Source organism: Chenopodium quinoa, unplaced genomic scaffold, assembly GCF_001683475.1.
Source record: "Chenopodium quinoa cultivar QQ74 unplaced genomic scaffold, ASM168347v1, whole genome shotgun sequence".
Lineage (NCBI taxonomy): Eukaryota > Viridiplantae > Streptophyta > Magnoliopsida > Caryophyllales > Amaranthaceae > Chenopodium > Chenopodium quinoa.
In genome coordinates, this window is record NW_018742879.1 from 91,243 (window position 1) to 107,872 (window position 16,630).

A 16,630-nucleotide genomic window follows, 5' to 3' on the forward strand; every position below is an offset into this window, starting at 1 on the left:
TTAACGATCCCTTTCCTATTCAAACTAGTATTTTGACTTTCCTTAAATACCATTAATATTAAAATTTTCTTTTATAAAATAATATGCCCCAAAGTTTCCAAATCATGAAATAAAATATTTTCAAGATTGTTAAATAATTAAAATAAACTTTTAATTAAAATAATTCTTTTTAAATTAATGAAACACCGTAAATAATTCATTTCTAATTATTTAAATACTTTAAGAAATACTTATTTAAGTTAAAATACGTATAAAAATACGGGGTATTACATCCTAGGCTCTTTTTCTCTCTCGACCCTTCTCTCTCTTTCTCTTCCAGCCCTTTTTCATTCTTGGCTCCCTCTCTCTTTCTCTCTCGACCCCTCTCATCCTTTCCCATCCCCCTCTTTTTTTCTCTCCCTTTCCTCTATTTCTTCCTCTCTATCTCTTTTTCTCTCATCTCTCGAGTCTTTCCCATTCCTTCTCCCCCTTTCTATATCCTACCCTCTATCTTTCTAAAGTTATTATCTATAACTATGGTTGTACAAACATAATAATAATAAAAAAAAACATTTACTCATGAATATCATAATTTTGAAAAACTTTTTCTAATGGTGATTTTAATTAGTTAGATGCCTCAATTGTCACAAGATCACGCTGTTTAATTAATAACATTTATTGATTATTAAAAGAAGCTTTTCCAAATCTAGTTGTCGAAATCTACTCCTCCTATCCTTGCTATCTCTTTTTTTCCCTCCCTTTAGCTTTCTCGTTATATTACTTATCTTTTATAATTTTGACCATTTCAGAAAGTTTCTAAAAAGTATTGCCATCTCCTTACTCAATTACACTCTAAAAAGTATTCTTTTTCTTTCCTTAAATTCCCAAAACTCGCTCTCTCTCTTTCCTTTTTGCTCCTTTTTAAATGGCTTCATAACTTATAGGTCTCTCACACTTTCTCTCTTCTTTCTCTCTCGTTTTCAATGGTTTTTTTTTTGGGGGTGTTTTCACCTCTACCCTCTCATCTACAGTTCTACTTTCTCAATGAGTTTTTGGATGTCCCTTACTCCTACCCTGATTTTTGTTTAAGTTTTTATCTCCTTTCTCTACTTGTTATTGAGAAAAAGTAACAATTTTGCAACTACATGTCTTACATCAAACCCCCAATCAGTTACAAATCTCTTCACATGTGAAAATGTTTTGTATTTCGTGTTTTGATTAGATCAACTTATTCTCAAAAACAGTTATTAAATACCTGTATCCTATCTCTTACAGGGGAATGTAGAAGCTTTTTGAGCAACACAACAATACATTTCTACACAAACATGCCTAATCAAAGTTGTGCTAACACAAGAACTGGAGAGAAACAATGTGTTCAACTACTTATTTTCACTTTCGAGCTTTCTCTGATCTTCCATTTTAGCAACTTCTAAGCTTTCCCCTCCATTGAAGCAGCTTGCGAGGTAATTTCTTTTCTAGCCATCAACTTTCTATTTCAAAATCTAGGGTTTATCATTGATTTAATGAGTCAGTATATTAAATTTATCTATCTTAAATTTGTAATAGATTATGTTTAATGAATATTTTTACTCCATAAAAGTGAACAAATACTGAGATAACTTGTAAGAACTCTTATACATCAATAAGAGGCAGAGAGTAGTACAATGACCCTTGATTATCATGTTCTCGGCATACACACGTAGAGATTCATCCAACAATCTAACAAAACAATGAACGAATAAAGAAATTGAAGCTACATGGTTATATATTGTACAAGCGTACATGGTGTTGCATACCAACAAATAAGAAAAGGAAAAAAAAAATCGCCAAAAGATGTTGCAAGCCTACATGTTCATTGTATATACAACTTTTAGCTTTTATTCTTAGAAATGGTTGAAGATATCTTGTTTAAGTGCATGAACTTAACTCCTCACCACCAAACAATACAAAAACTAACACCAAAATAATAATAAATAATCATAAGAGAATAATAATAATAATAATAATAATAATAATAATAATAATAATAATAATAATAATAATAATAATAATAATAATAATAATAAAGACATTTAAGTTGATCCGATTACTGTGATGGAATCCAAACTTGGGTACGTATGACTTTTCTACCAAGGGCCTGCTACTCGAAGTTATTACTCATCCATCTAAATAAGAATTTAGGGTGGGCTACTGGTGTGACTCTGTAAGAGGTTGTACTTTCTGGGGGACACTCTGCTTGATGAAGGTAATACTCAATACAATCCGACCAGACCCATCAGTCTCCAAATAAATAGGCAACTTTCTGCCATTGGAACCTTGTGGTTGCTTAATTAAACTGCTAGAAGAATAAATTTGCGAATAGAACATGAAGTTTTGCAAAGAGGCAAAAAACCCTTTTAGTGGCCACAATATAAATTAGGAAACTCCAACAAATACATAACAAGGATAACATAGCGTATAAATTGCGATGCTTGAACCGAACCCATTCCAAAACAATAGAAAATATAACATTTATCCCAAAAATCAATTTGCTTATGAGCATAACAGAATGGGGTATAACCTGTCAATAGAACACTTTTCTTAGAGCTTTAATTTGGTCTAGCATAGGAAGCCACTCTTCCTCATTCAATGTATAAAGTAGTCGCAAGACAAGCTCAGGCATTACAAGCTCCTAGCTCCTTCCCATGCTGCCAAAAAGTCTAAAAGGTTGGGTATAGTCTGTCAAAAACAACAGCATAACCAATATGAGAAAAATCTAAATCTAAATAACAATTACTATTACATAGTAGATAATTTAATACATGTCACATTATTTTCATTACTCATAAATCTACTTTGCCTACTTATACAGCAACATCCACAATGAACAAAGCTTAAAAAAAGGATGCCATAATAGTCCAAAGATTTTTCCACTTAGGTACTCAAGATGTCAAACTAAAATTACCATTGAAGATTCAAAAGACTTTTTTAGCTCATCATAATACAATGAACTGATAAGCCAAACAATAGCATCAAGATGGAGAGATGGAGGGGAGGGAGAAGGGGGGACTGCAAATTAGTACTACCATTCCCATCAAGCATGCAACTCTCCCTCTAGCCTTTATCTTCCACTCTGCAAATTTTACAAACAGACCATCATCTTTCTAATATATTTCCATTTTTTTTTCTGTTAGATAATCTACTATTGGTGCTGAAAGTATATCACACCAAGGATTTTAAAATAACAAGGAAAAAACGAATAGAAATAGAGACTTAGAAATGCATAATCGGAATCAAACAAAATAACAGCATATTATTGTAGTAACACTGAGTCCTGTTAAAACAACTGCACACACACATAATACATTGCACCAATATAAAGCAGGATAGATATGATCCACAATCACTAACTAACCACTTAGATTTTATGAAAAGTAGCTTTATAAAAGTAGTAACTCTAAGTCTAAACTAACCAATCTAACGTGCACTAAAATCGTTGAAACATATCCAATTAACATAAACCAAACATATGTGCAGTTTATAATCTTCGAGATAACAATACGATGAACATTAACAATAAGATTAACATTAACTAACTTACATTCCACAAATTAAAATCACTCAAAACAGTTGCCCGACCCCTCAAATCAACAAATATATCAATATCCACTCAAAAAACAACAATTAAGACCATAAATAATGACAAAAAGGAAACATTATTTATACCTGATAATTGGTTGTCTTAAGAGTAGAATACAACCCATCAACATGGAAAGTAGCAGTAGCAGCTTTAGATTTGTTAACATAACTATCATCCCTAGTATCGAATACTCAAATGATCAGATCCATACCCTTAATAAATACTCAGGCATTTACTAAAGCACTTCAGTTAACTCAATGTCTGATGTCAACATATGACATTGTTGATAGAGGTATCTCTCAAAATATGCAACTTCAACGTTTGATAAGAAAAAAAAATATATTATAAGTGTGCTACAAATTTTTAGTAACCCCCAATTAAATCTAGAGGTAAGATCTAGGTATAATCCATGAGTATTTGATTTTTTTTTTTCATTTTATAAATTGTGCTCATTTAAATTTCTACAAATGAGTAAAACTAATATAAATAGCAAAAAGACCTTACCTAGCTCTAGGTGTACCTTGGAACAAGATAAAGGTGCTAAATTTCTTCTATGAATAAGTGAAACAATCTCAACTTTGGGTGAGTCCTGCATACCTCGTTAACTCATGAGATGCTACTTAAAAAACAATTTCCTCCCAAACACAAGTCCATAACAGCTTAGCTTGAAAAATGTAAACCAAATGCCAATGGTTAAACTAAATCCTAATACATTGAAATAAATCAACTACGTGAAACTTCTAAAGACAACCTAGCAATGTAGCATCACTAATCAATATAAGGAGCTCCCAAACGATATCTAGCTTGTTAATATAGCTTTCCCTTACATAAGTTGAGCTTAAAAGTCAAATGAAGCAAATAAGCATGACAACAAAATTCTGCTGCATAACTATTTTAAATCCCCAAATATTCTGAAATTAAATTACCTAGCATTGGCTTCAAAAGAATATATAAATATAATTACACAAGGGTTTGCATAGTTCAATGGGCATCCACAAATAACACAATGAATAAATCATCAACTAATTATAATATTCCATATACTCCAATCAATTAATATTAGTAACATAATAAATCATAAAATCAATTAAAAATATCAAGAAGCAAGAGTCAATTGGAAGAAAGAAAGTAGACAAAGATGCAAAGAATGGATAGATACCTCACCATGATACAAATGAAGGCGAGGTAGTTATTGAAATCAGGAAACTGTGAGTAGTGTTGCAGCTACTGCCAAATCTGAGTTTTGTCAGAATTTTGAATAGGTGACACTTGCTGCTCCAATAATCCGCATATCTCCTTATCCCTTGCTCTTGTAGCTGCCATAAAGCACCATTCGTTGCCAATGTCGCCTTCACCTCACTGGATAATGAACAAAAAGGCAATTCCAGATCAATTATTGACTTTATCGATTACTCCAATAGAAAAATCCTACTCCCTAGAGATGATATTACAACCTTAGTTTGCCATTAATATGGATACAAGCCGGTCCCTGAGTCGGGGCAATAAAGGCAGCTGTCCGAGGAGAAAAAGGCATGTTTTTATAGTTCCATCATAACATTTAAGGGTTAAAACCAAAATCCTGCAATATATTATCAAAGTTTGATTCAATTATCGAATTAGGGCCTTTTAGTTAGTAATTACTATGTATATGATTTTCTTTAAATCCCTATGAAAAATCAAAACATGCTTCATCCATTATATTCCTAGAGCTTTGGCAAGCAAAGCGAATCACTTAGAATTTCCAACTAAACTCTTAAATTACAGCTCATACATGTAAAAGAGGAGTATACTAAAATAATTTAACCAAAAAGGGAAAAACCTTGTGAACCATAATGTTGTTTCTTCATTTGCATTGCATCCCATATGGCCAATGCTTACAATAACCAAAAATATAATTAAGTTTGATTCAGAACAAAGCATTTAGGTGATTGTTAAAAAACAATAAACATTAAGAGAAAAATTGCTAAAACCAAAATTCACTTTAAATAAGATCATAATTAAATAACCTTTTTGGGCTTCAATGATGCCCATCCTTTTGGCACCCGGACCTTAATTATGAAGGATCCTTGCATGAGATATGTATTATAAGTGGCAGAAAATAATTACTCACTTAGCGCTTTAAGTTGGTCATATAATTAGGTAAGAAGTCCTAGAAATGATGTCGATTATAACTGTAAATTTTGCTTTGAAATAATTTTACCCTGAACTCTTAACCTTAAACCCTGAACCCTGAACCTTAAACCCTAAACCCTAAGCAAAGTGTCACGCCACGTAGGAGATAAATAGGTATTATTGTGACACCTATGATGCTAAGTAAACGATTTTTGGATAGATTTTATAAGATAAAATTGTTGCACAGAGTTTTATTATCGATAAAATTATAATATTTCATACATACAAAATTAATCATAACTTTTGATAAATATCCTATAACTCAATTCTATTTTCATCATCAAATTCGTTTTAAAAAGTTCTTTAAAACAAGATCCATTTATAATATATTTAATCACAAACTTTTACATGTAGCTGGCCAAACCCTGTCACCAACTATTACAAGATCAGAGTTACTTCGTTAGTGCTATAGGGGTTACTTGGTCAGTGTTATAGTGGTTACTCAATCAGTGTTATAGATAGGGGTTACTTAGTCAGTGTTAGATGTTCCTCGATCTGTTAGTACTACAGGGGTTACTCGATCAGTTTTATAGGGGTTACTTTGTCTGGCCATATGGTGTAATTAGTCGCATATAAAATGCATTGTTATTTAATTTATTTTATAAAAATAGATAATTAGTAAAATAAGTTTTAACCAGTAAAAATAATTTTAGTTTGGTAAAAATACTTTCAGTTCAGTGAAAATAATTTACGTTCAATAAAAATAATTTCAAGTCAATAATAACATAGATTTCTATTTACATACAAAACTATACAAAGTACACTCCATATGATACCGTATGTCTAAATATCCTACATTATCAGAACGATTTATTTGATCGTATTTAACATTCAAGTAAAAATGTTATCTTAAAATTTTATCAACCATCTGGGTATCGTCCGGGCACAAAACTAGTAACTAATATATAAAGCTAAACTTTTAGCCTGGCCACGAGACAGGCATACAGCTACACTTGGCGTTTCAATTTTATGCCAAGTGTCGTGCCACGTAGGATTTATTTGTATTTTTGTTGAATTATCATATCATATCACTAATAAATAAAGCCGGTTTCGCAGTCAAGCCACGAGACAGCGACACTTGGCATTCCAGTTTTTTGCCAAGTGTCGAGCCACGTAGGCGATGAATAAAAATATTGTGATTAGATTAGATATTAGATTGGATAGATTTGCTTAAGATAAAAAAATATAAATAAAATAATTTATAATTCTTTTGAAAAAAAAATTATCTTTTTATTGACAATAGAATTTTACTTATAGCAACACACCACATTTTATAATTAATATGAATATCCAATTAACAATAGAATTTTACTCCTATATGAATAACAACGTAATTATAATTATAAATATGGTATTTATCATTAATTTTTTTAAATCTACCATTGATTTACCATTAAAGCTTTTGAATCATGTATTCTTCATATTCGGTTGTAATAGTTTTTGTGTATGTTTGTGATTTTGTTAATGAAATTAAAGAAGTAAAAACCTACTAAAACTAGGGCATAACAGAATTGTACAATACAAGGGAATCTTGAAGTGAATTCAGATCAATGTTAACAAGGTCTTAGAACTTTCATTTACCAGCCACATATGACAAATGATCCAATTAGGCTTATAATATAATATGTTGATTTTACATGTTAAAAAATAATTACTTTTAACTTTTTATTATTTTTTTTACCGACGCACTCTTCTTTTCATAAAATTATGCTCCCTCTATTATTTTAGTCTCCTTGAAATTTAGCACATATGTCGACATAGAACTTTGATAAACAATATTTTAATTATATATATTTTTTTATGTATAATTCGCAAACATTGGTTGTAGTAGACCAAGTAAATATAGTGCAACTTACAAAAACAGAAAATAATAACAAACGTGAAAAAAGAATAATAGGTAGTGTTTCTACTCTTTTTCTGTATCTAACATTTTTTTAAAAATACTAATAATGCAAAACATGCTTGCAAATAAGTACACTCTTTAAAATGGGTATCCGGGCAACGCCAGGGGATAAAGCCAGTCTCGCAAGCAGGTCACAAGATAGTGACACTTGGTATTCCAGATTTTCGCCAAGTGTCGTGCCACGCAGGCAAAAAATAGGTATTATTGTGATACATATGATACTAAGTAAGCGATTTTTGGATAGATTTTTTAAGATTAAATTGTTGTATAGAGTTTAATTATCGATAGAATTCTAATATTTCATATATACAAAATTAATCATAACTTTTAATAACTATCCTATAACTCTGTTCTATTTCCATCATCAAATTTGTTTTAGAAAGTTCTTTACAATAAGATCCATTATAATATATTTAATCACAAACTTTTATACGTAACTGGCCAAATTATGTCACCAACTATTACAAGAGTTACTTTGTTAGTGCTATACGGGTTACTTGGTCAGTGTTATAGCGGTTACTCAATCAGTGTTATAGATAGGGGTTACTTGGTCAATAGTTGTAGACACCTGATTGTGTCTCCCCAAAAACCACACCCAGTGATGAGTACTTTTCACGTCTTTGATTATCGAGTTAGGTGAAGAGTTGAAGAGTCTCATGAATTTCCCTTTAGCCTTGACCATTTCTAACCTTTCCTAAAAAGTTTTAGACCAAAATCATTTATTTCGTGCCTTTAAACCCAAAATCATTCATTTCGTGTCTTTGAAAATCATTCATTTTGTGTCATCTTTATAAAATCGTCCAAATAAGTTTTTTTTAGTGCATAATCCTAGTCCAATTATTGTATAGTTGGATGGGGTTTGAAAAGAGCTTTCCAACGATATATTATAAGCCCAAATACGACTTAAAATAAATAAGTTATGGCAAAAAAACTAAACCAAGCCCAAACCGAACCTAAGTCCACCTTACCTACGACCCAATAATCATGTGGAGGGTCCAATACCTTAATCCCATTCCTAAACCAATAAGGATTCATTAGGAACTTCTAGAAGCCTCTAGAAGGTTATAATCTATCCTTTTTGAAAGATAAAGATCAAAGAGTTTGAAATTGAATAAAACTCCTCTTTTTGAAAGTCCTTGTTCATTCAAATTCAAATATGTTCAGATATGATTTTTGTGTCTCATAATTTTTATCCAAATTTTATATTATTGGATAGCCCTTGAAATTTATCTTTCCAATGATATATCATAATCCTAATTCCGAGCTATAACGAAAAAGATATGAACGAAATACCAAACTCTATCCAAAACTGACACCGTTCCACTATTTCGATCATATCTTTTATTCTACAAAATATTTTAATCTGATTGTAATTGGGTTGGAAAGTAGAAATCAAGATATTTCTAACGACATATTATTTTATTTTATTCCAACTTCTGGATTAAAAGTTATGATAAAAACAAAAACCGCAAAAACTGCTGCCTATCGCAAGAGTTTTATTCCGATTCGAATTCGGATCTTTTCTAATCTTTCGACCCTTTTTTTCCTAAAAATAGAGGTCGTATTACCCCATTTTCAATCATCAACAAGCTTGATTACCAATAATCATCATCTAATCCCCTTTCTAAGCTAAAAGCTTTTCTCTCTCTCTTTCTTTCTAGCCTTAGCTTAGCCTCAACACATCCCAACACCCTTTTTGATATTATTCACCATACTCCCTTCACGAGCTTTGAATACTCCAAACTCTTATCGAAGTTTCCTTCGACCCCGACGTGAAAGGTTGATAGTTCTGAGGGTTTGGTCCCAAATCTATAGTTTAATTCTTATTTGATTTATTTGTTTGATTTAATCTTTCTTGAAGTTACTAACGTGTGTATTGTTTTGATATAAAGAGGTACGAGGCATGAAAGTGAGTAGATCTACTATCCCTATTCCTCGTTTTTGATATGCAAATCATGCTTAGAATATTATTTTAATTCCTAGTATCATGTTAGGATGCTTAATTAATATTTCTAATATTATCATGCTTGCTAGTATCATGTTTAGGGTGTTAATTAATATTTCTAATATCATGATTTCTAGTATCATGTTTAGGATAAAGCTTTAATCATTATTATTATTTAGTGACATGCTAGGGTTTGTTATTAATCCGTTTAGTATCATGCCTAGGATCTTGCTATTAATCATGATTTAATGATATTATGATGATTATGATGATGATTGTTGTATTACTAATTATTATGTTGCTTGATTATTTTTTATTTTTTATTATTGCTTGATCGCGCCTTTTCTGCAGGTTTAAAGGGAATTTGTACTTGAAATCACGCCTAATAAGATAATTAATAATTTGATTTAGGCTAATATGATTTTAATTCAAGTGATCGCCAATAATAGATTTATTTGTGCATTAATAAACAACCAACGTAGATTAAACAAGTTAGGGCTAACTTGTTGTATGTATGTTGATCGGAGATTGCACATGAATATCATAAGAATTTAGTAAAGGCCGATTTAAGGCAGGTTCAATTTCTTTTAGGTTGGATTCGTACCATCATCCCCGAATATCTAGTCATGGTTCCGGACTACTATGGAGTTAGCGATCTCCGTGATCGTGAATGGGGTGTAACCTTCACACCCGTGAACGGTTTACAAGTTCCTAAAACTTGTTGGCGACTCTTTTATCTCTAGTTTGTTTCCCTTTGGACGCCACCATGTTTAGATGCATGATCACAATGGGGCTCAAAGTTGATGTTTGAAATATTCCCTACAGTAGTGTTAAAGGTTACTCAGTTAGTATTATAGGGTTACTTGGTCAGTTTTATAGGTATTACTTTGTCCGCCCAAATGGTGTAGCTAGCCACATACAAAATGCATTGTTATTTAACTTATTTAAGAAAATATTAGAGAATCAATAAAAATAAGTTTTAATCAATAAAAAATAATTTTAGTTTGGTGAAAGTGAAAATAATTTAAGTTCAATAAATATAATTTCTTGTTAATAGTAATAATATAAATATATACTTACAAATAAAACTACAAAAAGTACACTATATATAAATATAAGCCATATGATATCGTATATCTAAATATCATACATTATTAGAACGATTTATTTGACCGTATTTAACATTCAAGTAAAAATATTATCTTAAAACTTTATCAACCTGGGCATCGCCCGGGTACAAAACTAGTCATATCACTAATAAATAAAGTCGTTCTCGCAGTCAGGCCACGAGAAAGAGACACTTGGCATTCCAGTTTTTCGCCAAGTGTCGCGCCACGTAGGAGATAAATAGGTATTATTGTGACACATATGATTCTAAGTATGCGATTTTTGGATAGATTTTTTAAGATAAAAATGTTGTATAAAGTTTTATTATCGATAGAATTCTAATATTTCATATATACAAAATTAATCATAACTTTTAATAAATATCCTATAACCACTACTAGAAATAGGCTGTTTTCCGACGGAATTGTTCCGACGAACAAAAATTCTGTCGGAAATTTTGAATTTTCCGACGGAATTTGTGTCTGTCAGAAAATTCCGCCGGAAAATGTATCTTGCGACGGAAAGTCCCTCGGAAATTACATCTTCCGACGGAATATTCCATCGGAAAATTTTTTCCGGCGGAATATTCCATCGGAATCTGTAATTTCCGAGGGAAATAGTTCCGTCGGAACTATTAACAAAATAAAAAAATAAAAAAAAAGTCAAACCACCTTCTTTGCCCAAATTCAGAAAAACGAAGAGAGAGAAAGGAAGAGAGAGAAAGAGGAAAAGATAGAGAAAGAGGAAGAGAAAGAGAAAGTGGAAGAGAGAGAGAGAGGTGGAGTTCCGGCGACTGTCGTTCCGGCGACCACCACCGAGCCGCCTCAGCCACGCCGCCGCCATTGGTAAGTGTACTTATTTATTTATTTAGTTATTTATTTATTATCAAACTTTTTCGTCAACAGGCACCATGGGTTTTACCACAACCACCAGCCGTGAAGCCTCCGTCCCCTGTTGCTCCAACGCCGCCATCCAGTAAGTTTCTTTGCCACTTTCTTTTTTTTTCGTGAAACCCTAACCACCACCATGTCAACAGCCACCGGATTTCACCACCACCACCAGCCGTGACTTTGCCGTCGCCTTGTGACTTCAACGCCGCCGCTCGGTCTGCAGCCCCAGTTAGTCTTGCCCCCTTTTTTTTTGTATTTTTTTTTTTAAAAAAAATTGACAGCATAAATAGGAATTAAGTTTTTAATTTGAATTCTTTGTAGGATTTGTAGAGGTACTTGGTTTGATTGTCAGTAACAAGTACAAATCTACAGGTTAGAGACTATATAAACCCTAAAATTCTTAGTTTAGTTTATACTTGGCATGTTAATGACTAATTGTATTTAGATATATGTTAGTTTATTATTGTTTTTAGTGTAGTGTATACAATTTGTTGTATTTACATTTATTTTAATATGTTGAAATATTTGAAATGAATGTGTTGTATTATGATATGTTAGTTTAGTTTAGTTTATTTAAGTTTAGTTGTTAATTGTTGTATTATAATATGTTAGTTTAGTTTGGTTTAGTTTAATATAATAATGTATATTAGTTTAGTTTAATATAATGTATGTTAGTTTATTTAGTTTAATATTTTTGTTTGATATAATGTTTAATATAATATTTAATAATTGTGCTCATTTATTTGTTTAGTTTAGTTTAATTATGATATATATTTGTTTAGTATAATGCATGTGTCCTTTACTTTATATATTTTGTAAATGAATCATTTGCATAATCATTTGCCTAGACACCCGTTCAAGGCATACACATTAGGAGTATGTCTTGAATAGTCCCTGGTTGGGATTGTCCTTGTACGCTTATTCTCACTTACGTGGTGAATGTATGCCTTGCTATTGATTCTAGGGAAAATCCTGCCTTTTCATTTCTATACAATGTTCTCTGGGTACATATGTAGGTGTGTTTAATCGCCTACATCGTGTACTTGGAGAATTGTAGGGAAATGCTGGCGGATTTTCCATAGAATTGAAAACCTGGCTTACATTCACTAGTGAGATTAAGCGTACAAGGATGGGTTAGGTTGGAGTGTTAAGGACCCTTTGGAAGCATTTCAAATCTCAGTTGCATTTCCATAACACTTTGATGGATAATGACTAGGAAATACGCTTTATGACTAATGTGATTATACATATGCGTGAGTTGTGTAGAATTTGTAATCATGAAACGAACAGAACGTAGCTGGATGTATGAAAGGAAGGTTGGGAAAAGTATTAATCCAGAGTTCGTGAAAGGGTTGATGAATTCATTCAATACGTCAAAGATAATCCCGAGAGTAGTAACCCGAATGAAGTTAGGTGTCCATGTGCTAAATGTAAGAACAAACGACTTTGGGATCCAAAAACGGTTAAAATTCATCTGTTTCGCACAGGTTTTATATCTAATTACTATGAGTGGATGTGTCACGGGGAAGGGTTTCCGAGTGTTCCTGAACGGGGGTCCAATGAATATCGTGAAATGGTTTTCGATGCTTTTGGTCATAGTCAAGATCAAGGGCATTCCGAGCAGGCTAGTGTTTCATCAGAGGAGGAGCCTAATGCACAAGCTAAGCATTTTCTGGATTTGTTGAAGGCTTCTGAAAGGCCATTATAAGAAGGGAGTTCGTTGTCTGTGTTAGAGATGGCCGCTAGAATCACTAGTCTAAAGTGCGAGTATAATCTGCCCCACACATGTGTTGATGGGTTTGTTTCTTTGCTCAGTGAAGCAATTCCTAACAACAATCATATGGCCGATACATTCTATGAGGTGAAGAAGATTGTGAAGGGCTTGGAACTGCCTCATGAAAGGATTCATACTTTCCCGAAAGGATGTATGTTGTTTTAGAAGGATGATGCTCAACTGTCTATGTGTAGGGCGTGTGGCAGCGACCGATACAAGCAGACTTCCAAGGGTAGACTTCCAAGGGTAAACTTAGGGAGTTTATTTTTTTTGTGATTTCAAGGCATGTACATCTAGGACTACCTATAATAGACATGTTATGAGAAAGAAATGGTTCATTTGGTAAGAAATGTAGAAAATAGCCAAAGAATAGGTCATATAGGCCTTACTTGGTTCTATTTTGTTCAGGAAGCTGATTTTAACTTAAATCTGTGTGCACCTTTTCATATGTGTATCTTGTAGGAGGCCTACCAGAAGAAAGTTGAAGAAGCAAGCACCCAAGGGATTCGGAAGAGTCCAAATGAGTTGTATTAGGAAACTGTAGGTGGTCGCAACAACAAGGGTCGTGTGAAGGGACTTGGCCAAGGTGCAGAACTGTATTATGGCAACAAGAAGGGTTCAGGTTCCAAGTCTTCCCAGCAGTACACGCCTTCCTTTCTTTCCCAGATGCAGGATCAGGTGGAATAGAGGGTAGAGCAGAGGGTGGAGGAGAGGGTGCAAGCTATGTAGAGTGAAATGGAAGTCGAGATGGAGGCTCGATTGGCCGAAATAGAAAGGAGAAACTAAGAGAGGTATGAAGAGATGATGCGTCGATTCTCCAGCAACGACCCATGTTCCATCATTCCACATCAGCATCGAGACCCCACGAACGACCCGGGTAGCGGCGGTGCAGGGCAAAGTACTCCGACTGTAGCTTAGAATTTGTGTATATAGTATGTATTTAGATTTAGATTATGTTTTATAGTTGCACAAAATGTATACATTATTATAAATAAATATATAAAAATATTTTCGTAATTAAATCATCAAATCAAAGTTATCTTAAATTAGGTGCAGGATATATAGGTGACGAAATTCAAATTAAATCATTTAATTTGCTAAATAAACAGGACTATTCCGACGAAAAAATCCGTCGGAAGCTCTTACTTTCCGACTGAATTAGTCGTCGGAATCTTCCGTCTTCCGACGGAATTTTTCGTCGGAACATATCCTCTTCCGATAGAATATTCTGTCGAAAAGTAAGAGCTTCCGACATAATTTTTCGTCGGAAAAGGACATGTTCCGACGGAATTTTACGTCGGAAGAGGATATGTTATGACGGAATTTTTTTCCTCGGAAAATTGCGACGACTCTCGTTTAAAGTCAAAATAAGCTTCGACAGAATTGATTCCGTCGGAAAAGTGGCTTCCTACGGAATTTCCCTCGGTAAACGTCAAATTTCCTACGAAGGGTATTGCGATAGTCTTATTCCGACGGAATTCCGTCGGAAGGCCCTTTTCCGACGGAAAAATTCTGTCGGAATCCAGCTGTTTTCTTGTAGTGAACTCAGTTCTATTTTCACCATCAAATTCGTTTTAAAAAGTTCTTTAAAATTAATAAGATCCATTTACAATATATTTAATCACAAAATTTTTATACGTAGCTGGCCAAACCGTGTCACCAACTATTACAAGAGTTACTTTGTTAGTTCTATAGGGGTTACTTAGTTAGTGTTATAGATAGGGGTTACGTAGTCAGTGTTAGAGGTTACTCAGTTAGTATTACAGGGGTAACTCGGTCAGTTTTATAAGGGTTACTTTGTCCGGCCAGATGGTGTGGCTAGCCGCATAAAAAATGCATTGTTATTTAATTTATTTTAAAAAAATATTAGAGAATCAGTAACAATAAGTTTTAATCAGTAAAATAAATTTACTTTTGGTAAAAATACTTTCAGTTTAGTGAAAATTATTTCAAGTCATAGATATCTATTAAAAAACAAAACTATAAAAAGTACACTATCATATAAATATAAGCCATATGATATCGTATGTTTAAATATCCTACATTATCAGAACGAATTATTGTCCGTATTTAACATTCAAGTAAAAATATTATCTTAAAATTTTATCAACCACCTGGGCATCGCCCGAGTACAAAACTAGTTATATATATAAGGGAGTTTTTTCCCAAGATTTTAGAGCGCCACGTAGGATTTTAATTTTTAAAAAATTATTAGAGTGCCACGTAGTATTAATATTTTTAAAACTCTACAGTAGAATTATGCCACGTAAAATACAATTTATTTTAGATCTAAAATTTTATATTAATTATAAAAATAAAATCAGCGTGTTTTCTGTCCCTTAACCAACCGAGTAACCTTTGACCAACCGAGTAACCCCTGACTAAGTAATCCCGACCATACGGTGTGGCTAGCCACGTATGAACTTTTGTGAAATAAAATATTATCTTTTTATATTAGGAATTTTATCTAAATATGAGAAACAAATTTAATAATTTATTTTATAATAAAAAGTTCAAGTAGTAAGCAAGCGAATAAAATCACAAAGTTTATCACATAAATATATATTTAGTAAAATATTTTATTTGAAAAATACAAACAAATCGCGTATCTCACGGGCTTCAACTAGTAAATGTATAAATCCTTCACCTTTAACAAAACATCAAATACTACTAACATTATTGACATCTTATTTTAGCTATAATTTATCGGATTAAAAGTAATAAGGTTTGGATTATTGTCAATTTTTTAGGTTAAATCAACTTTTGACACATACTCTAGAAGTTAGGGGTTTTGGATATAATTCAATGAACAAACAATTCTAAACCAAATAGTCCGTACCTAATTTTATTATATTTTTTCTTGAAAAATGGATTTTTAATTTATATCAAATTGAGAGTTTTTGGATCCAAAAACCGAGCAATTTGAAATTAAATGGATAATTTATCCATTTTAAAAGTAATCTGTTGATGTTATGCTTTTTAGACTTTTTTAAAACTTATAAGATGATTATATTAATTTATATTATTAATTTAAAATAATATCTTTTTACCTGAACTTAACTTATTACCCTTGAATAAAGCTACTTACTTCTGTTTTTTTCATGATGGGGTCAAACAGGTTGTGTCATGATCGAAAATGGGTAAATTGTGTCGGGTTAGGTGAACTTTTGATAGCTCTATGTCGACATGATTGGATCTAATCAAACCTGATTAGCCATTTAGCTCTTTTTTTTTTTTTTTT